Raw genomic sequence first — 13,012 nt, forward strand, 5'->3', positions numbered from 1 at the left:
AGTCACCTGCTGCTGTGTGGGTTGGGAATGCTACTGGACAAGGGGTGGAGGGGGCGTGGAGGACGTGGAGGAACAAGGAGGAGAGCATCTGTTTGGAGAAGCAGCACATCCACCCCCCTTGACTGAATATGAAATCTCCTTTGGTGTCTGCACCAGTTTAAGGTGAGTTTCTGAGACTTTTAGATAAAATCATCCTTCAGTTAGAAGTGGGGAGAAGGTGGTATGTACAGAGATGCTTCCTCAGGGCCCCAGGGCTGGGTGGGAAGGGTCCAAGGAGGGCTGCTCCAGGCCGGCCCCCACGGGGAAGCAGCAGTCCCAGCTGCCTGGGGACGATGCATATCACTGATTTTAAAGGCAACACCCAGTGACAAAGAGAGCTCCCCTCTGGCTGGCTGTCTTGAGCTCCTGCCTGGATGAACAGTGCCATCTAAAGTACGAGAGGGAGTTGGAGATTGGCACTCTTTCCCATGTGCACGGTACGTGGTTAGTTCCAGCAGCTGGTCAGCTGAGGCAGAAACCCTACACCCAAGGTGGAGGCCTTTGCAGATAGGATCCTTGGGGAGAGGAGCCCACCCTCCGGAGGGGGTGAGTGCCCTTAGGAGCAGGTGGGGAAGGAGAGCTTGCCACTGCTGTGCACACATGCATGCGTATACACACACACACACACACACACACACACACACACACACACCAAGTAAGGGCCATGACAAGCCAGGAAGGGAGGCTTCAGCCTCACCAGGACCCGGCCACACTGGCTCCCTGACCGTGGGCTTCCTGCTCCTGAACTGTAGAAAATCAGTGTAAGTGACCAGGTTATGGTCTTTGTAATGGAGGCCCAAGCAAACCCCAGCTGCCTGAGACGGGCCAAAGCTTGAAAGAAGACCCAGGACATCGGCTGCAAGGAGCCAGCAGTGGAAATGGCCTTCACTGACAATGACAAAGGCATCCTCCCTGGCCTTCCTGTCCTGAGCTAAACCTCCCTCGTGCCAGCCACCGTGTGGAAGGCTCTGCTGGGCTTCTCTTTCCCCAGGAGCACAACCCTGTGTGTCCTGGGAGGAGAATCTCACTGTCCCAGAGAAAGCAAGGAGGCCGGAGAGAAGGTGCTCCAAGTCCCCACAGGAGCCCTGCCCTGTCCAGGCAGTGGATAACAGGCCAGGAGACGAGGCAGAGGCGACTGTCCATGCAGGAGAGAGAGCAGGCGACTGGCCTTCTGGCACATGCATGTGGCTGGACACCTCCTGGCAGGCGGAGAAGAGTCACATTTCCTAGGTGCAGATGCCCCGCCTCTAAAACCAAGGTAGTTCCTTCTGTCTTGTAGGGTTATGGCAGAGTTAAGGAAGGAAGCAGAACAAAAGGACCTATAAGCCCTTACATTCAGGATAGTCACTGATGGTGGTGATGGTGGGCTGGTCCTGTTGTGGTCTGGATGTGTGCCCCCACCCACAACCCAGTCCCCAAGATGGCAGAATGGAGGGAGTGAAACCTTTAAGAGGTGGGTCTACTGGAAGGTGGTTAGGTCATTAGGGGCGCCACCATAGGAAGGGATTAATGTAGTTCTCAGGGACCCCAGTAAGTTCCCAGCTGAGTGAGCTGATATGGAAAGAGCAAGCCTGGCCCCTGAATCCCTCTTGCTTCCAGTTCTCATCATGTGACTCCTCCCTCTCGCTGGTACTGGCTCCCACCATGACACCATTGTCATGTTGTGATGGAGCCAGAAGCCCTTCACCAACAGACTGCCTGATGGGGGGCTTTAAGTCTCCAAATCTGTAAGCTAAAAAAGACCTTTTTTTTCTTTATAAAGTAGTCAACCACAGGTATTTTGCTGTAACAACACAAAACTGACTAAGACATAGCCTAAGATGATTCCAGATCATTGGCTGGCTGACTTCGGAAGCTGTTTCTCGTGGGTGACTCCATATGCCTGGGCAGAACCCATTTCTCTGCCCCCCCTCCAAGATCTAGATGGTTGGGTCTGATCTAGAATGGCTGACCCAGATCATGGGGATCGGATTTCAAATCTACTTAGACAATGTCTAAGCATGAATGAAAGGCACGCCCCAGGGATGGAAGAGAGGCTGAATGGAAACACAGCTTCACTTGAACTAACATCATCCTGGGACACACCTATTTTCCCCCTTTCCCATGACTGGTGTCACTGACCGAAGAACTCCTGAGAAGGACCAACCTGTCAGTGCAGGACACAGCAGGAAGGAGCTCTCTGGGCACAGTCCCCATCGGCCTCTCTCAGCCTAAGAGACCTTAGCAAACGGCTGAAGCTCTTTGGGTTTGGGTTTTTTTCCCTCTGCAAAGTGAATTACCTGATAGAATCTCAGCTTCACAGAATCAGTAAAGAATTGATGAGTTAATTTTGCAAATGCTCTCAGAGGCCTGGCACAGAGCGACTCCATGAGCGACTGTTAGTTAAGAAAGTCAATCTGGATCATTCTGCAACTTTTCGGTCACAGACGCCATCTGAATGTCTCCCTTCTCCCGTCAACGCTTTCCCACCCAGAGAAAAGAATTTGCTCTCAATTAAAAGACAAGGCCTTAGATTGACTTGAGATGGAAACGAATAAGACATAGAAGATATAATAGAAAAAAAGTATGGCTGAAGGGAGTTGACGTCTTGTCTCGCCCGATTCCCTGCTCCAACCCGCCTTGGTGGCTGGATGCTTTTAGAACGTTTTCTTCTGATCAGTTAAGTAGATCTGAACAGGGTGCATCCCTCCTGGTCCAACCTAACCTCCTTGTTGACCACCAAGCTCCCTGCCCCGGGCTGTGGGCATGTGGGCGGGGCCTGCCACCTCACTCTGGGGGCCCTCAAATGCATGTGACCATCACCACATCTCAGCGGTGTGTGTTCTGGGGGTCAGGATCTCTAGGGGGTGTCTAAGCAGGCTGCAGTCTCCACGCTCACGCTGCCAAATCCTTGCTCTTCTGATCTCTAAGCCTCCACGAGGAGCAGAGTTCTCTTGCTCCCGGAGAATTTGCTCTTTAGTTCTTGGTTGTCAGTGGATTTGTGCTGGAGGACTTCATAATGACACCGTCGGGCAAGGGGTCCTGTGGTATCCATGGCTTATTAAGCCTAACTCTCCTGGAACCATCTCGCGCTTTCCAGCAAAGAACAGAGTCGGTGCCCTTAGGCGAACTGTGATAGAAGTTAACTAAATTTGAATCCTCCCAGGGCCTCTTGAGTGCATTCTCTCCCCCCCTTAAGAGTTCTCTGCACTTGTATCCAGTCTAATTGATTTTTAGCACAGGAAGCCTCACCTCCCCATACAGCACTGAGCCCTTCTACCCTGTAGCCAATGGCAAAAGATCCATTTATAAATTGTTAAACGTGTTCACAGCTAAACGACACCAAAATAGCCCAGGAAAATTTTAATATTCATAGTTTGCTTTGATTAAAATACAAACTTTTCACATTAGCTATAGGATTATTTTTCATAATGCAGGCAGGTTACAGCGCCGAGTGCCACTTAATTTAGTGTTTAATCAGGAGAACTACTGTGGCATCAGGCTGATTAGGTTGGCTCAACTGCTGCCTGCTCAATTTTTCCCCATAATTGCGGGATATTCTTTATGGTGACACGTGCCCAGACGGTAGAATTCCAATATGCTATACATCAGTTTCTCCATTATTGGATTAGCGGGATGTGGCACGGTTACCGCTGCACTTTCATTCTTAACCATCGATCCTATCGTCCCTTCTATTTCACAATTAATGCAAGTCTGCTGGTTGATCAATCTTCTCCTGCGCCGGGCTGTGGCCGATCTATTCTTCTGGCTGTGTGTTAGGGATCTGCAGGGTTTCTTGTGGGGCCTGTGGATTTGTCGCTGTGGCAAGAGATTTTCTCATTTTAAGATGCTCCTGATTGCATCAGGCACCGGGTGCAGCATCCTCAAATTACACATGTACGAATTAAAAAGGAAGAAGAAATCAAGAGGAAACAGCATTCCGTTGGCACAGCTGGCCAGCTCTTCAGTCGGTACTCTGCTAACTGGATTTTATTTTTTTTAAAACTTGATGAGATCCATTCCAGACCCACCAGAGCCAGCTCACCAAAAATAATAACCTCAACGCAGAGAGGCTGAAGAAGAGAGTTTGCAAACAAATTTCCGATGATAATGAGAGAGAGAGAGGATAACCCAGGAAGTGGTAGATGTTTTATTTTTTAAATAACAACTTACACGTGAGACAAGAAAAGATGATAAGTATCATGCGGCTGAAAATTTTGACGAGGGTGTTATTAACGGAACGTACCTGATGTCAGACTTGAGTGACAGACAGAAGCTCAGGGTTCACTCGGGTTCCTTGCCACCGTTCCTGACAGGCTTCTTTGGTGTTAAGAAAGATGGTGTCAAGAGTCTGGCCAGCAAGACCGAGAGGACTTTAGGGAGGTTCTCCCACCTGCCACGCTCATCCTTCCCAACTCTAAGGAGGCTCTGCGTAGGCTTTAAAAGCGTGCAGAGCTCTGTAAGGACAGGGAGTTCCAGTAGCACAGACTTACCCCACTCCCAGCTCACAAGGAGCTACTAAGAACAAGGAGATGACTCTACTCTGCAGAGCCAAGAGGTCGGCAGCAGCAGCAGCAGATGCAAAGTCACGTAAAATAGAAGAACTTCTGAACCAGAAAGGACAGGAAAGTCCTCACATGGTGACATCCATCAGAAGATGGCGGGAGGATGGGAGAACAAGTAGCTCTACACGGGGCAGAATGACGGCCCCTGCCCCAAGATACCCATGCTCTAATCCCACCCCACCTCTCAGTGTGGTGCAGACTCTGCAGATGTCCCCCAGGGGGACCTCTTAATAGAGATTCTTCTGGATTACTGGGCAGAGTCCCTTCTAATCATAAAGCGTAGGCCCTTCCCTAGTGGGTTCAGGGAAGTGTGGGAGAAGGGAAAGGCAGTGAGATTTCTAGCGTGAGAGCTGCCTGTGCCATGGCTGGATCTGAGAGGGCAAGACCTCCATGCCAGGCGACCAAGGAGGCCTCCAAGAGCTCAGGCAGTGCCCAGCTGGTAGCTGCATGGAACAAGATTCTGCTGGAAACCCAGATGAGCTTGGCAGGGGACTGTCCCCAGAGCCTCCTGATCAGGACAGAGGCAGCCGCCTCTTGACTGCAGCCTGGTGAAAGCCCAGTTACTCAGACTTCTGAGATTCAAAAGCGTCTGCTACTTCAAGCTGCTAAGTCTGTGGTCATTTGTGATGGCAGCAACAGAAAACTAAAACGCAATGAAAAGAGAAAAGGTAGGGGACCCCCTCCACCCGGGGAGGTGGCCTGAAGTGACGGACCAAGTCTTAGAGTCAGAACGCCCAGGTTCAAAATCCAGTTCCCGAGCTGCATGCCCCTGGGCAAGGGACCAGACTGAGAAGTGCTGCCCTGCTTTACAGACGATCAGAAAGGAAGGAGATTGCCCATGTGTTAGGGTTCGGATATGAGGGACCCCAAAAGCTCATTTGTGAGTAGGTACAAGAAAGTTTAGAGGTAAAACCATTGGCAGTGCATTGATCCATTTGCAAGGATTTGCTGAGTGTTAACTGTGGGCCAGGGAGCTGTGGCTGGGGAAGGCCGGTCACTGGGACCGTGCCTTCAGGGTATGTATTTTGTCCCTGGTGAGCAGAGCTGGGACTCTGCTTCCCTATTGCCATGTCCTGAGCTGCTTTCCTTCCTAACACCCTTCCACCATGATGTCAGCCTCTCCCTGGGCTCAGAGCATTGGAGCTGGCCATCTCTGGACTGAGACCTCTGAAACCACGAGCCAAATCCATTTTTCCGTCTTAAAATTGTTCTTGTCAAGTCTTTTGGTCACAGCAGTACAAAAGCTGTCTAGAACACCATGCTCTCTGGCCACCCATGACGGAAACACCCGGCATTCGAACAAAGCAGGGCTTTGATTACCTGCTGCGAAGAGAGAGAATGGACTCCCGGTGAAGCCAAGGTCATTTCAGTGAGATGAGTTGGGGTGCCTCTTGGGGAGTGTTGGCTTCTGTTGGGTGATCCTGTGGAGCTAAGGGATCAGGGCTTTCCTCTGGATGGGGTACTGGCAGAACACGGGGAGACTTTTATTACCCGTGATCCTGATAACTCTTACCTGGAAGGATGCGGTGAATTTAAAGCTCCAGTTGGCCGCCCCCATCAGCCAAAATGAGGAGGTTGTCATTTTGTGGTTCAGAGAAGGTTGTTCTCTTGACATAATGACAGAGAGCCCTTGCTTTGTCTGGACCCATCGCAGTCCCAGGGTGGCCTTGTATGACGCTGAAGTTCTGGGAGGTGGTTTGTGCTCAATAGGATGTCACCTGGGCCTGGGGGTGAGCACCAGACCAGTTCCTGCCAACAGCAACACTCACCTGACAGGACACACTAGGGCAGATTTCCTGTTTCTCCAACCAATAAATATAAAGCACTGATCCTGGTGCCTAGAGGACAGTGCGTGTTGCATTAGGCCAGCAGCTGAGCTTAGTTTTTCATGACTATTATGTTCTTGGCTAACCTGCAGAAAACCAGGCAGCTATCTGGGCCATGCTTGGGACGGGGGTCAGACCTAAAACAAATTCATCTGAGAGCAAAGGATAAATCAAAGTTATAAATCCATAAGGCTCATTTACGGTCAATTCACCAGTGGTGTCCCATATGGGATTCCTCCCAACTACCTGTCGTTCCTCCTCTCTTCTCCTCAATTTTCCCCTTCCTCTGACATGACTGAGTTACTTTAGACCATTCGGATTAACTGTCTCCCTGTACAGAGGCTTAGAACCGTTTCTCTCTTTTTTTCTTTTCCTTCTCTTGCCACCTCTCTATTATGCAGGTCAACTTGGTCTTTCCCCTAAAAAATAAGCAAAGCCACTTCTTCATGAAAAGGGAAGAAAAACATCAACCAGGAGCCACTGGATTCTCCCCAGCATTAAGGAGAGGGGTGCAGGTGCTCACTTTTCCAGAACTCACGTCCTATCGACGACCGTGAGGGCAGCCATGGGCCTGGGTTAAAGAGGCAACCCGCCTTCTCCCAGAGAGTTCCAAAGACCCGCCAACCCACCTGCAGAGATGGCTGAATCTGGTTCTCTCCATCTGGAGAGGCCAATCTTTGCATCTCAGACACTTCCCCTGTCTTCGACGTCAACTCACTGCACCCTTTTCTGACTATCCTGTGGCTTCTAGTGTGCTTTCCCTAGGCAGGGAAAATGTACAGAGAGTGGAAGCCAGGTATCTGAGCCTCCTGGGAAAATGCTTGTAAATGTAATGTGTTAGACGGAGCCTCCCTGTCTGAGCCAGTGTTACAGGTGGACAAGGAACTTGACCTCGACCTCGTGGCATCCCAGATCTCCTCGAGGCAGGTGTGTTTCAGAGAACATAAGCATAGTCCCGGGTGTTTTAACTGCACCGATTCACCTTAATATAAATTTACACAGAAGATCACAAAAATGATTCTAGTTAATATAAAACAAAAGTGATTTCTGCCCTGGGGAAAGGGGGTGTACTTCTTAAAGGGAAGAGACAAGTTTATGGCCAACCGGTTCCTGTAATGAGCATTGACCCACCAAAAGCCAATTCCCCTAATAACCAATCCTATGCACACCATCAAGGACAGTGGCTCCTGAGGAGAACACAGATAGCGGTGGTCCCTGGCTACATCTCATCGCAACCAGTTCCACTCAGAAAGCCGGGGGCCTTGCTTGTCCATCAAGTTTTTTTGTTTTTTTTTTTTCTAAAATGCATTCACTTAATTGTCTTCTTTATATTCAATCATCAGGAGGTCAATTAAGCTTTTCTTTTATTCTATTGGTGCTATGTGTTAAACCAGTCCATACCCAAGAAGAAATTTCATGCAAGTCGTTTTTCTTCAGAAGACTTTTAAAATAGAAATCATATAAAAAAATAAATAAAACAATAAGTGGGGATGGGGTTGCAGATATGCATCCCTGGAGGACAGAGTTGCAAAAGGAGCTTAGAGACACTCCTAAATGGTGTGCCTCACATTCTCCACTTTTCTTCAAACCCATTTCCTGTGGAAAGCACAAAGTGATCGTGTTACCTCTCTCTTGAGAAACAAAACACCACTGGGAAAAAAAATTACCTCCCAGATCTCCTCAGGGTTTACAGGATTAAACACTACTCAAAACGTGGCCTCATCTCCTTCCCAGACTTCCCACGCATGCCAGCCCCGGTCCTGCCTCACCCTCCTGAGTGTGTCGGGAGAGAGCCCCAGCCAGGCGGGCCACCCTGAGCCTAGCATGCAGCACAGCGCCTACCCACGCAGAGAGGATGTTAAAGAAAGGTACTGAAAGCCACCGAGTGCTGTTCTAAGACCCTTTCAGCTGGGAATGGTGGTGCTCTCCTGTAATCACAGTCGCTTGGGAGGCTGAGGCAAGAGGGTCACATGATTGAGGCCAGCCTCAGCAATTAGGAGAGACACCCAGACACTGAGCAAGACCCTGTCTCAAAATAAAATATAAAAATGACTGGGATGTAGCTTATAGTAAACCCTCCTGGGGTCAATCCCCAATACCAAAAACATTTTTTTTTTCAAAAGATCTTATAAAGATTTTTTGGTGAGCAAATGAAAAAATAAAACAAAACCTCATATTAGGGCTCCTCTTTCACATGTAAGCGTGCACACACACACACACACACACACACATCCACACAAAAACCATTTTAGAAAAAAAGGGAATGCCTTGACTCATGAGGCCACCAAGTTTCAAACTAGGAAGAACTGATTTCAGGCACGGCTGTGTCCAGGGCCTAAGGTGATGCCACCAAAATGCTCCCTTTCTCAATTTGTAAGAGGCCCCTGTGCAGTTGGGGAGATGGCCACCTAAACCCTAGACTTGTCTCCAGCAAGCGTAACCACATGATAAGGGGCGGATGATTTGTCCAGAGTCTAACAGCCAAGCCCGGGAGTGGGCTTCTGGATCCCACACCCACTCTGAAGCAATCACTATGCCCAAGGAATGGTCCCTTGAAAAGCCAAGACCACACCCACACGCTCAGTCCCGTGCATGAGTGGAGGACCCAGAACCAACTGGGACAGAAAAGAGGGAGCTTCTCCTGAGGAGAAAGGTTCGAGAGCTACTGGGGAGAGGTTTTCAAAATGAGAAACTTGTCCCCAGGACCTCCCCAAACCAATAGCCATGTTAGTCCTGGCAGCCTCGAGTCACAATGCCCGAGCGCAGGGCAGAGTCGGGAGAGCAGCTGGCCCAGGAGCACCTGGTCCTAAGAACACACCCTGCTCCGACGAGGAGCTGAGGAGGCTCCCGCCGGCCACCCTGGGACTGCAGAAAGGAAACTGGTCAAGAGCGCCGTCAGCTCCGGAGCAGGGAGGCCGCGTCCACAGCCTGGATCTGCAACAATACCGAGGAGGGGCTCGCCCTGTCCTTCTTAGGTGAACTGCACCTCAGGTAAGAGAAGGAGAGATTTCTCTGGGTACACCACCGTGACCTCCAGGGGCTGCTGGAGATGGCCCCAGAAGACAGACGGACACCCAGCACCTACTGCTGGAAAGACAAGAGAACATCACTACAACGTTTGGACCAAAACGAAGTTGAAGCAAAACCTCACGGAACTTCTGAATTCAACCACCACGTGTGGAGACTATCGGGACAGATTTCTAGCAATTACTACGATTACTAAACCAGACTATGGGAGATTCTTTGGCAAAAATGACCTGATATTCTCCACAAAGGCATTGCAAAGAAAGAAGAAACAAAACAAGGATTTGGAAGGGGGCACAGATAAAGCCAAAGAGAAACGTGTCACAGTCAGAAACCTGTCAAGTGATTCCAATAGACACATCGATCTGGTTTTAAAGGCCGATCCATGAGCCAACTTAAAAACTATTATAAGATCATGGAATAAATTGGAACATGGGTATAATACTGGATTATTTTAAGCCATCATTGCTGATTTCAAGGAAGAGGGATGCTAATAATGATGCTATTTCCTTCCTAAAGAGTCCTCATCTTCTGATTGTGCAGACTGGGATACTCCAAAGTCATATGATGTTTGAGCATATGATCATGTAAAAAAAAAAAAAAAGAAACGACTGCTAACTTTAGGGCTACATAGTAACATTAATGACAATGCGGTTCATTTTCCTAAAGAGCACTCATAGGTCGAATGCACACACTGATACGCTGCATAGCAATATGGCGTTTGGGATTTGCTTCAAAATGCCCATATGGAAAATGGAAAAGGTCAAAGTGAGTGGAGGATGTGTTAACAGGTGTAGTTTCGGTGTGTGAGGGTTCAGTTCACCCTTCTCCCTACTTTTGTTCACGTTTGAAATTTTTCATAACTAAAACATTTTTAAACCACCTATTTTTAAAAAAAGAGTTTAGGGGCTGGGGTTGTGGCTCAGTGGTGGAGTGCTTGCCTTACCATGTGTGGGGCACTGAATTCAATCCTCAGCACCACACAAAAAATAAATAAATAAAATAAAGGTATTGTGTCCATCTGCAATGAACAAAATATTTTAAAAAATAAAAAATAAATAAAAAGGAGTTTATGTACCACCAAGTCACTCTGGTCCACCGGCCAGTCTGAGTTGGAAGCCCCTGCAGTACATGTGGCCTCTCAAGACCACCCAGGAGCAACTCCAGACCAGCATGGCCTCTGACTTCCTCCACAGAGGCCGGTGAGTCAAGTCTCCTAGTCAGCCCACCCTCCACAGGGTGGCCTTTACTCTTGGGAGAGTCTGGGGGCAAAAGACACACTTGAGACGTCAAAAGAAACATCACCGATCTATCTTGAAACATTAAGTAAAAAAACACTTGGTCCTTCAACATAACAAGCATGGTCTACCTGGGACTTTCTAGAACTTTCTGTCTCTTGTTCTCCTCTCTTTTCCATGAGGTCAGACATCATCTCTATTACGATGCCCCTGACCCCACAGCTGCCCCGAACCCAGGCAGTCCCAGTCTCCCTAGCTTCCCTTTGTTCCCCTGCACGCCAGTTTTCACCACCACTACCATCTGGTGGGTTCTTGGTTTTATGTGAAAACACGTGATCACCAACAGCCACAACCAGTGAGTGTTGCCCATCAGTGAATCCCAAACCGACACAGCTCCCAGGACCCAGTAGGGAATCAATAAAGCCATGCTTAGTAGTTAAATCATGATGAATCTACACAATGTTCTGGATGGGCCACTGTAATTTCACATTAAATGAGATATAAAAGATCCCCCACACACATGCTAAATATGTCATTTTTATGCCCAATATGTCAGACATATTAGATTCATAGATGTATTTCCCAACCGAATCATTTCCTGCTTTGATGTTGAACAACACAACAGTATCTATCATCTTCAGTTATAATTCCTTTTCCTTTATGTTTTCAGTACTGAAAACATGTTTAATTGGAGCAATTAAGAAGTATAATATTAAAATAGATGTCAGGGCTGTTTTCCCCTTTTTATAAGGGCTTGCATGATCCGGCGCAACTTTCAGACAATTAAAAAGATGTTCTGATAACTCTTTCCTGCTATTATTAGAAGACGAGTTATTTGTGCTAAGAGAGCAAGAATCCCTACCTCAGAGACATAGGGAATTGAGTAGTTTGCAGTTGTGAACACAACAAAGTTAGCATTCAATTAAGTTCCATCGCAAGATTTATACTAATCATTAACCAAAAGTTGTCTTCTGTTCACTATCAGGAAATTGAGCAATACCCCGACAAAGAGAAAGGCCCTTTAAAAATTAAGCAATAATTATGGTATGTTTGCAAAATGCAGTCTATCTTTTGTATCTTGAATTTCTTGGATGTGTAATTTGCATACACATTAAACTCTGTGGGAAATTGGAAAGCAATTCAGAATTCAACAATTAAAAGATACAAATTAAAATTGTTAGCATTAACTTAAAGTTTATTGCTGGTGCAATGCTCTTGGATATAAATGAACTCTGATCAAACCACCATTGCTCTCCTGGAAGTTCAGCACATTTGCAACTTGGGTCTCCCCTTGCATCTTTCTGTGAGTGTTTCTGCTGATGCTGCTTCAGATTTATAAATGGGCTTTTTTAAGAAACATAAACACGTTTTGTCTGTAGATGATGTTTTTGAGTGAAATCTCTGGTCTTCTACTGGGCTTTTAATGTTTGGGGGAATATACTCAGATGGTCAAAGACTTGTGTGAGTTTGAGAGCAAAACAGTTGATAGAATAAATGGCATTCTTTGCTTTTTCATTTTCCGTGTGTCTATATTTTATTTGTTATAAATGCTTGCTTATATACAAATATATACAGATATAGATATAGACTGATCAGAATATTTGCAAAACTATGTAGAAATGTCCATTGTAATTCATTGAAAACTCTCTATTCTAATTGTCAGGCTGCAAAGCTCAGTCCCACCACCTTCTAGCTCTGTGAACAAGGGGATGTTATTCTTTCTGCCTGAGTCCTGTTCTGCAAATGAGAATAATAATAGTAATCAGCTCAGAGTTTGGTTGTGAACCTTGAATAAGAAAAATTACATCCCTACATCTTCCGTTTAGAAAATGCTCAATAATTGCAAACTATTATATTTGTTAAGCACTAGGTCATGAATTAAATCCCTTTCTACCACAAACTTGCTCTGTGACCTTGAACAAATGAACTAGCTTCCTTGTGCTTCACTATCAAACTATTTTACTATCAGTAAAATGGGGAGAGAATGCCTACATTATAGTTCTGTTAGATTTGTCAACCGCTTGAAACAGTGCCTAGAATACATATGTGTATCTAAATAACAAATATGAATGTTTGCCCAGGTAGGCAGTAGGGACACCCAGATATGTACACATAAGCACACCTGCACAGGGAGACGGAGAGCTGTGTTAGTGTACATGTAGAAAATCCCAGTATCCATTCACCGTTGTTCTAAACTAGAGATTCTGAATATCACTGTGTTATTTTAATTTAAAACAAGGGGTCAGATCAAGCTCGGTCATTTTCTGAATGACCCAGGAAATCAAGGAGCAATGCTTACCGGAAACTGCCACGTATTTTACGTGACCTGTTTTCAGAGAAT

This window comes from Urocitellus parryii, chromosome 9 (genome assembly GCF_045843805.1).
Source record: "Urocitellus parryii isolate mUroPar1 chromosome 9, mUroPar1.hap1, whole genome shotgun sequence".
NCBI classification, from domain to species: Eukaryota; Metazoa; Chordata; class Mammalia; order Rodentia; family Sciuridae; genus Urocitellus; species Urocitellus parryii.